Source organism: Nestor notabilis, unplaced genomic scaffold, assembly GCF_000696875.1.
Source record: "Nestor notabilis isolate BGI_N333 unplaced genomic scaffold, ASM69687v1 scaffold16265, whole genome shotgun sequence".
Lineage (NCBI taxonomy): Eukaryota > Metazoa > Chordata > Aves > Psittaciformes > Psittacidae > Nestor > Nestor notabilis.
This window is the reverse complement of record NW_009929018.1, coordinates 34,057-44,049: the sequence shown is the minus strand read 5'-3', so window position 1 is coordinate 44,049 and position 9,993 is coordinate 34,057.

Here is a 9,993-nt window from a genome sequence, read left to right as displayed (position 1 = left end):
CAGACTGCAAGGTAGGATGGGGCGTCCCAGGGTCCCCCCATGCTGTGCTGTTGGGCGGGCAGCATGCTGTCCTGCAGCCCCACCGAGCCCCAGGGGTCCTGGCTGCAGGGGGATGCTGCAGATCTCCTGCCCACATGCCTGATGGAGCCATGCTTCCGCAACTGCCCACAGGCTGGGGGTGTCCCTGTGCCCTCCATGGGACAGCTTGGCAGTACTGGTGGGATAGGTCCAGAGCCTTCAGGGCATCCGGGACGGGGTGATGGGAGTGAGTGGGCAAAGCGGGGCTTGGTTTGAGTGTTCATGCACTCATCCCTTCACATCCTTTCACATGCAGGCAGGCTCCCAACACCAGCCTCACTTGCACTCCTTTATCTGTACAGACACACACTCATGCACACGTAGGCCAAGCTAGGGCAGCTGTGGGGCCCCTCATTGCTGCCTCTGGCCTGCTGCTGCTGCATAGGAGTGTTGCAAAAGGGCTGGGGCAGCCCAGGGCTCTGCAAGTGACAAGCAGTGACCTGAGATGAACCACAGTGCCAGAGCCCTTTCCCTGCATGCAGCAGCTGTGTTCCAGCCTTTCCACACGTTTTCCCCAGGGAGCTGAGCCAGGGGTGCAGGGATAGGAGTTCCCCCTTTGGCACTGACTGTTCCCAGCTCTAGGGCACTGTCCATGGTCCAAAAGTGAATGGGTTGCTTCCCCCAGCATCAGTTGTATGGAACCTCAGCACAGTGCTGTCTCCTCACCAAAATGAGAGCTACAGTCACATCTCTGGAGCCCCCATTGTCGTTCTGTGGGCACTTTCTGGCTTTCTCATGAGTCCCAGCACTGCAGCTCCCACAGCCTCTGCCTACTCAGAGCTGCCTGGCTCACCTGTGCATGCTCCCTCTGGACATCACCTCTGGGAAGCATAATGGTCTTGATAATTAAACTTTTCTCAGAGCTATGTCTTAGGGCACAGACCCAGAGGGATGGGGGCAGAGTTTCCCCATGGTGACAGGACGGGGCTTGGCCACTGCTCTTCTGGGGGAGTTTTGAGAGACACTTGGAGCTGCGGTGGCAGCTCTTGGCCTGGGGCTCATCCCCTGGGAAAGTTCAGGGGCAGCACCGGGGCGCAGCTCCGGCGACACCAAGGTGGTGTCTTTTGTCAAGGGCACAGTGGCAAGATACTGGCTGCTGCTCTTGGGCCTGTGTTTCTGCATCACTTTTGTAAGGAGCTGGTTTTGGAAAGGAGCTAGTGCTGGCATTCTGGGCCAGTGCCAGGCCAGGTAATTACAATCTGCTTGCCCAAATTCCCCCTGTGGTTTCAAAGGTACATAGTATTCAGCCTGCACCGAGTGGTTTGGTCCTGCTGTTCCGCTTCTGCGGTGAAGGAAGGAACTCAGCACTGCCCACCATTGCACTGCTCCCACTCCTGAGGGTCTGGCAGAAGCAAGGTCTTCCTGCACCATGCCCAATGGAGCTTACAAGCGCCCTTACTTCAGGCTTAGCATCCATCTCTGCTCAGTCTGACTTGCTTGTACTCACCAGTATAGGGACCCACTGAGAGAACAGACATAAAATAATCATTACCTTTGGGTCTTGGAGAAGGAGATATTCCCATGGACTCTAAAGCGGCTAGAAAGAGAGCTGTGGTTAGATGGGTTGTCATTAAGTGTCCCTGGTCTTAACATCCTTGATGAGGAAGCAGGAAGCGGGCTTAGAAGATGCAGAGCTGAAGGTAGCAGTGGCAAGATGTGTCCTTCCTAACTTGCTCCATGTCACACTGGCAGTTGCATCTTTAGAGCGTCTGTGAATACCAGCTTTGTGATTTCACAGGAGGCATTTGGGAAGCAACAGGAGGGCACGAGCAGCCAGGCCAACCTGTATGCACTTGCAAGGAGATTTCCAGCGTGGGTGCCTGAGTCGGCATGCACCGACCTGAGTCCTCGCACCTCCCGCTCGTTTCAGTCTCTCATGGAAATCAGGCCACTTATTTAAGGTGCTTCAATACGTATTTAGGTGCCTTACTTTAGACTTTCCCAGCTGTGAGCCTCAGCCTTGCCATCTCGGTGGCTGTTCTCCATTTGTGAAATGAGGCTAATGCCAAACTCATCCGGCATTGTGGTGACGAGTGAGTTTTGGCCTGATTCCAAGTCCCCTGGTCTTCAGCAGGGGCTGCAGTGGCTCATTGCATTGGAAAAAGCTGGCTGGCGGGATTTTTAAAGTGGTCTGAATTTGTAATTCCTGTCCAGATGCTGAATATTACTCTCTTGTAAGTAACAGCAGAGAGCCACTGCTCGGTGATAACAACTCATGAGAGCAAATGACAGCAAAATAGGAGAGGAGTGGAGGAAAATAAAATGGACAGCTGAGCCAGCGTGAGAGGCTTCTGCAGAATCCTTGTAGCGGGGGACTCTGGCTTTAGAGAGCCTTGTAGATGGATTTAAGTAATATTTCTGGGGCTGAGGGATTATTTGGGGTTGGGCTTGTGAATGCAGGGCTCGTGCACACCATGGCCATGCATGCGGGTTCATGCTGCCTCCCATTCACATCCTTCCTATTCCATAACAGCAGCTGGAAAATTGAAGGTGTGGAAACAAGGCAGCTCCAGCTCACCTGCACACAGCCTTCCCTCTGCAGAGCCACAGATCCCCCTGTAATTCTGTCCCTGAGGAGCAGCACAGCTCAGTAAACAGCACACATGGAGCTCTTTGGCAGCCGAATCACCCCAGAGATTTTGGCTTCTTATTGCATCTGCTTTAAAACAACAACAGCCCCACTGGAGCAGCCAGTTCCTTATGGCAGTGGGTTTGACCCCAAGTTAAAAACTTGGAAACGGCTGAGCATTGCGGGTTGCTTTCAGGAGACCCACAAGTCCCATCATTCCCTGTTAATAAATCATCCTGAGGGCAGCCCCCGGGTTTAGGGCGCTACACTCAGTAGGGGAAAGGCACGTGTTGCCAGAGGGAAGCAGCATCCTGAGTATCCAAACCCTGGGTCAGTCTGTGCCTGGAGCTTGGAGGAGCGCTCAGGGAAAGCTGGGCTAAAGTCTCTCCAGGAGCTGTGGAAAATGCCATGAAATGGTGGGGTCTCTGTGTAATTCAGCTGCTCAGATTACTCATTGCTGTAATACTCTCTCAGGCCTTTTTATTTTCTGCTTGGAAATAATTCCTGGGCAGATCCCACTTTCTGCATACGTTGTTGTTATTCCCGTGAAGCACTGTCAGCTTCCAAATCACACTCTGAAAATGTTTTACTTACTACTCCTACAACTAACACCAAAAATCCCAATGGCTGAGAGAGAGTGAAACATGAAAAAGATGGGTTTTGGGTTTATTGTCTGTTTGTGTTTCGCATGCGTGTGGGTTCGTGGAGGTTGGCACTTACGGCCCCTGTGCTCCCTGGCACCATGCAAACAGTGGAGGGAGAGGAAGAAGTGGGTCCATAAAGTCCATCCATCATCTGAAATACATGTCACCTCTTGCAGTGAAGAAGACCTGCGTGCCAACTGATGGGGACATGGTGCTAGTTAGTGGTGATGTGCATAAAAGAAGTAGAAAATGTTGGTGGTTTTCTGCCTTTAAGGGAAAAGTCATTAAATTGACTCAGGAGCAGCTGCCTGACACCTCCATCTCCCCTCTTCCTGTGTGACTTGTACCCTTTCACTGCAAGACACAGTGAACTTTTTGTGCTGAACAGTTGTGATGACACATCGGTAGCATCCTTCAAAAGGGCTGGAGGAGGTCAAAGCCCAGGGATGCGGATGTTGCAGCTGAAGGTCCATCAGGAAATGCGGGGCAGGACAGCTCCTGCCACACACAGGCTTTGCAGGACTTAGTGTAGGAAGAAAAACCCATCCTGCCAAAGTGTTGCCCTGCAGGATGCTTGTGGCTGGTTTGTACCTTTTTTCCATCTTTCTGAACAGGCAAAAAACAGAGTTGCTCCAGCTCAGCCACTGCCAGATGAGAGGTTTGCTTCTGCAAAGGCAGAGCACTGCGTGCTGCCTCCCTCACCAACAGCCGCTGTGGATACCTCTCCTAAAAGTGCACGCTCCCACTGGTACTAGGGCAAATCAAGATCTATGTGACAAAGCCTGCTGAATTAAGGACTCATTAGGCTGCAAGAAACAAAGCTGTGCAGAGAGAAGGACTGACAGCCAGGAGCTGCAGGGCTGGGGCTGGTAACAGAGTGCTGGTGGAAGGCGAGGCTGGGCAGGACCTGTAGCATCTCAAATTATATTAGATTACCAGGGTTTCTCTGCGCGGATGGGCCAGTGGCTGTTGAGTCCTGCTGTGACCCTGGCCAGATCTGTTTCTGCACCTCTGGTTTCCCTGTTACCCACCAGAGAGCCTGTCTGGGGAAGCCTGGCAGGGCAGGATTTCACTCCTGACACTTTCACAATGTGCTGGTGCTTCCCCACCGTGGATGCGCAGGCAATGCATGAGAGATGAAGGCCACTCTCGGCTGTGAGGTGCTGCAGCATCACGCCTGGCACAGCCCATTCTGAGTGGCTGGGCAGCAAATTTGCAGTGTCGGGTTCAACACCCTCCACGTGTCTTGTTTTCTTGCTCTTGTTTAGCCAGAGATGGCGTCAGTGATCAGCATCTCTGCTGAGCATCCCTCCGTGTGGAGCATCTTCTGGAAACCCAAGGATGGAAGCTTTGTGAGGGCCATGTCCTCGGGGCATCCTAGTGCCAAGGATGCCACTTGAGGCAACCAAAATAGTGTTTTACCTTCACAAAAGCAGCTTGAGTTGAGTTTGTGTGAACTGGGTTTATCCAAAATGCTGCTCAGCCTGGTGCATGGAGCCCTTCAGGCAGAGGGCAGGTTCCTTGAGACCCACAGCAAAAGTGGCTTCACAAAAGAAATGTGGGGTTACATTAATATCAGAGAATCTGCTGGTGAGTGACTGCAAAGCTGCACCCTGGGTCTGATCCCCTCTTAGAGCACTAGTGGGCTTGTGGGTGCTGCACCAGGAGCAGAAGCACCCAGGAGGGGAGAGACAGCTCTCAAGCATCCAGGCAGCTCTGGTGTGTGCACATGGAGCTTTTCTATGGAGCAAGCCTGGCTGGTGAGGTGGAGCTTTACTGGCATTTCATGAGATGTAAAAGAAGTTCCAGAGTAGTTTCAGCATGTAATTTAGCAAGACCACATGCACGAGCTTAGCCAAGCACGCAGCTCCACATTACACTAATGCCATGAAAGCAAAGGTAATTTTTTTCAGCCCTACACAAAGATGTGATTAAATTGTAGAAAGAATTTGAACAAAAGGAACGTGTGGGGTTAGGTATGTGGTTACTGTGGCCACAGCCTTTGGCATGGCCCAGTTCCTTGTGCCTTGTGTTAGGTGCCACCCAAATGCTTGAAACAGAGACAAAAGATTGAAAAACAGAAGAATCAAAAACTGAACTGATGAAAGGAGTTTGGTCTGTAATATAGGAAGTGTCAAGATGTCAGAAGGGCTTCTGCGCTGCCTAGGATGCATGGGAGCGCTGTGAGCCAGGAGGGAAGTGGGATGCTGAGCCAGTGCTTGGACAGGCGTGAGCTTTCCTTGGTGTTGAGACATCTCATGATGCTGAGTGGTGCACGGTGCTGGCAGCTGAACCTGCGTGGTTACTGTGGGGTGAAGTGGCCTGGGATGGGGGCAAAAGCCTTGGAGTGCTTTCCCCCAGTGCTTGGCTGGGCTGTTAGGTGGTGGTGTGAATGGGAGGGGATTCACTACTGATTTCAGTGGTGGCTGGGTGCCTGCTTTGGGCTGGCTTGTCTATTAGTCCTTGCCTGTTAATGTCTGTTGGTGGTGCTTAAGGGATAAAACCAGAAGTTTATAAAGGCAGCAAGTCTCTGTGCAGCAACAGGCAGGTTGGCAAATGGTGCAGGGAAGAGTGTGAGGAAGGGCGAGAGATCTGTCTCCATCAAACTGTCACCAAGTAGCTACAAGTGACGCAGGTGCCAGCGCCTGTTCCTGCACCCGCGTGCTCAGTCTGTTCCTGCTGCTGCCGGTGCTGGGTGCATGGGAGCCCGGGTTCCTCTTCGTGTATGCCCGTCCCTGGGAGCACAGGGGCTTCATGGCAGGGTGGAACCAGGTTCTCAGGGAAGCAGGCTCAGTTCCAGTGGGAGAGGCACAGTGTGACACTTCGCTTGTGATGCCTTTTGGAAAGCATCTGGGGTGCCATGATCCTGTTGGGTGCAGGCAGCCTCCGGGAGTCAGTGGGCACAGAAGCGTGTGCAATGATGCTGGCAAAATGTGACCTGGTAAAATGACACAACCTCCTTGGTCCCCCCCTTGCTGTACACATCCATTGCCACAGGCTGCCTGGGGTGTCCCATACGGGGGACCACTTGCAATGCTGCTTTTTGTAGCAGGCAGAGATACGCGCTGTCCCCATGGACAAAGGGATCTGCTAGTGTCACGCTGACTGCCAGCCCTGCAAGCACCCTTGTGCTGCTGGGGGAGAGGCAGCAGCACCCTCCCCATAGCCAGGCACCAAGAGGGGAAGAGGATGCGCATTAGTGTCTGCTTGAACCCAGGCTATCACTGGACCTGCTCACACGAAGGGTTTCATGTGGTCCCTATCCTGGAACTGGCATCTCTTGCATCAGGATAGGAGCCTTTTGTGAACATCAGGGGATCACACACAGCCTGGCCTCCCACTGTGGCAGAGACCCTGGGCACCACCGCAGGGCTCAGCACCTGGATGCCCCAATGACCACAGCCCCAGCCCCTCTGGCATCTCCTCAAACCATCCCACAGCCCCAGGCCTGGCCCCACAGATGCCTCACAGGGCTTTTCCTCTGCTGCCTGTCTTCAGAGCTGCCTGCCAGGGTTGGAGCAGGAGCACAGGATACACCTGGCTGCCAGGGGCTATTCCCGTTGTCACTGGGATGCCATTAGCATGCAACTCATGCCTGGCTCTGCACAGAGGAAGCTCGTCTCTGCTGTCGTTTGAAGGGCAATGACTCAGGGACAGCAAATCTGTGAATGAGACACAGAAGCTGCTTGGGTGAGAAGTAGCCATCTGTCCACGCTACTCCCATGGGCACAGCGGGCAGCAGCCCGCCTGGGGAGGCTCGACCAGCTCAGCCTCACTTGTCTTCCCTGCTTGGTTTTTGCTCTTGCTTCTCCCTGGGGCCTCTCTCCGAGCCATGCTTTTGAGGTGTCAGAGAGAGGAGTGGTGCTGGGTGCAGACAGACAGCATGGGCACCCCCAAACTCTGCTGTTGTGGCTATTGTGTTAGAAAAGGCAGCATAAAACGGCATCACCTGGCAAGTTTTTGGCTGCCTGTGTGAGCAGCCTGGTGCTCCTGGTCCTGGCTGGAGAAGGAAACACTGCAAGCCCTGCTTATCCCCCCAGGAATAAAAGATACGCATATTTGGCGTCTCAGCTGACATCTTACCCCTGCTTGACAGCTTCTGCAGCACATCTGGTGGATGGAGGTTGTGGGAGGGCGAAGTGAGTGCGGTGGTGAGGGGAGCTGCAGAGGGGGTGCTTGAGCTGGTGCTGGTGACAGAGATGGGGCCTGGTGCGGGCTCTGCCAGTACCCGTGTTTCCCTGGAACAGGGAGCTTTTTGCACCTCGTGCCTGCAGGCATCGCACTGCACCAGTCCCCAGCACTCTCCACAGATCTTTGCTCTGGAGGGAAAGGAGACAAGCAAAGATTTTCTTGCAAGTTTCCAGCCAGACACTTACCAAACCCCCACTGTTTAGAAAGAGCTGTGGGGGCTGACTGGTGTGGGGGGAGCAAGAGATGTATTTTTGTGTCTAACGTAATAAGAGTGCGAAGTTCAACCAGACCTGGGTCCCCCCTGACCTCCTCCTGTTCTTCAGTGGCATCACCATGGAGCTGGATGGTGGAGAGTGAGAATGATGCCATAACCAAGAAGAAAGCTGTAAGAAGGGATAAGTCCTCATGCTTGAGGATACAAAGCAACTACAGGCAGCCTGAGACTCGATGGGAGCTCTGCTCTGCATGGTTTATTCTTCACAGGGTCTCCAGCACCTCTCCAAAGCCCCTGGGTTTAGTGGCTGTTGGAGGCAGGTCCAGGTTTCCCTTTTCCTCGGCCTCTTCTGGCCTTGCTTCTGGGGATCTCACCTGGTTTCCTAGAATTATCGCTCTAGACCAGGGAAGCATCTCTGAGCTACAGTCTTCCCATGAGATGCTTCGGTTTCCAAGAACTGGCATTTTCAGGAAGTAGAAAAAACCTTCAGCCAGAACATTCCCAGGCAGCCACACTACCAATCAGCACTTCAGACCTGCTGCTGCAAACCAGGGCAGGAGATACTCATGGAGGTAGGGAGAAGTCCTCACTCACAGCCACCTCAGGTGCTTGTGATGATTATTTTACAAGCAGCAGTTGTCCTCTCCCCCTTTCCTGTGTATTTAGCTGTTGCTAACATGCTGTAGGGAAAAGGCATGTCTGAGTGTGCAGATGCTGGTTTGGTTTGCAGACTTCTCCAACAGTATGTTTGAGATGTTCCTGCAGTCCCTGTTCCCACCTTCATCCCAAAGGTTTGTGAGGTGTTCAGGCACCCCTGTTCCTTCTGGTCCCACCCAGTTGCTCAGGCTGCTCAGTGGGAGCAGACACAGGTAGGTGACAGAGAGGTGTTGCTGGTGTGGAAAAGCACTGGGTGTTTTGCTGGCCACCAAGTGCTGTCAGGGTGGTTTTGCTCCTGGATGCAGGTTACAGATCCTTATTTGATCTCTGGGTTTCTTCAGTGCATGGCTGCTAGCAAAAGCACCATCTGTAGAAATATTTTTTGTGTTTGGCAAAGTTTTGTAACCTGTCCAGTGCATCCATCATCCCCCAGCCCAGCTCCACTTCCCGTGGGACTGGTGGGCATTGGAAATTGTGTCTAGGGAGGCATCTGCCTGCCCATTGAGAAGGGATGCTTGCGCAGGCAAGACACGTGCAACACCAAAGTGATTTTTGCTGCCTGCTATTTAGTTTCCAGGTGAACTGTAGGAGCGTGGTTTGGATCTATACACCTGTAAGTTATTTGGATCTTTTTAATGGCCCCAGTAACTCTGCAGGCTGCAGAGCTTCCTTGCCCTGTGCTTTAAGCACATAAAGAAAACCTGCTGGCTGTCATATCTGGGCTTGGAAGCACTTGAAGCGTTGCAGTCCACTGGTTGGACATGTGGAAAATATGTGTGAGTGAAAATGTAGGTACTTGATTCAGTGTTGTTGAACTTTGCCTTGTTTTCCTGATACCTGTGCAGCACGGCTGGTGGAGCAGTGCCCACGGAAGTTTACGCAAGAGCAGCTTTTATTTGCTATGATGTATTACTTGTTTGTCATTGTTCATTGCTCTCCTGTGAAAATGAGGTTGTTGGGGAACAGCAGGAGCTTCGGGGTCAGCGGGCTTGGAGCAGCATGGTCCTGGGGCCGCGATGAGCCCACAGCATGGGCATCTCTCTGGACACTTCTTGCTCATGGAAATGCAGGGGAAGCACTTCCAGTCTGCGGAGACTAATTAATCTTCATTCCATGCTTTGGAAGTTCAAGTCTCTGAGTTCTAGTATTACCAAAGATGCTGACCCCTTTGCTCAGCCCCTTGTCTTGCAGCACCCTGCCTGCAATTTGCTGCCTTGCCTTCTGCACCCATTTGCTCTGTGGGTGCTGGGCACACAGCCCCGAGGTTGTGTGTGCTGTTTCCACAAGCCTGGCAGCAGTGCCCGGGGAGCCCCAGGGCTTGCCTAGATCCTGGCTCCTGGCCTGGGAGGAGGAGGCAGCCTGCGGGCAGAGCTGGCAGGGGGATGAAGCAGTGTGGCTGTGTTTGTGTGTGACTGCTTTACAGAGGTGAGAGCCCCAGCCTGCACTGGGCTTGCTCCAGGGGAGAGCAGTGGGGACCAGGCATCCCCACAGGAGTGCATCCCTTGAGGCTCACTGCCTGAGGAGTGATGCTGGCCAGGAACATTGCCTGCTGCTCAACATGGAGACTGGGAGTTATCCTGGGTTTTTCCCTACCTCCTGGGGTGCATTAAGGCTCCACCTGGAAAGGCGAGGGAGATTTC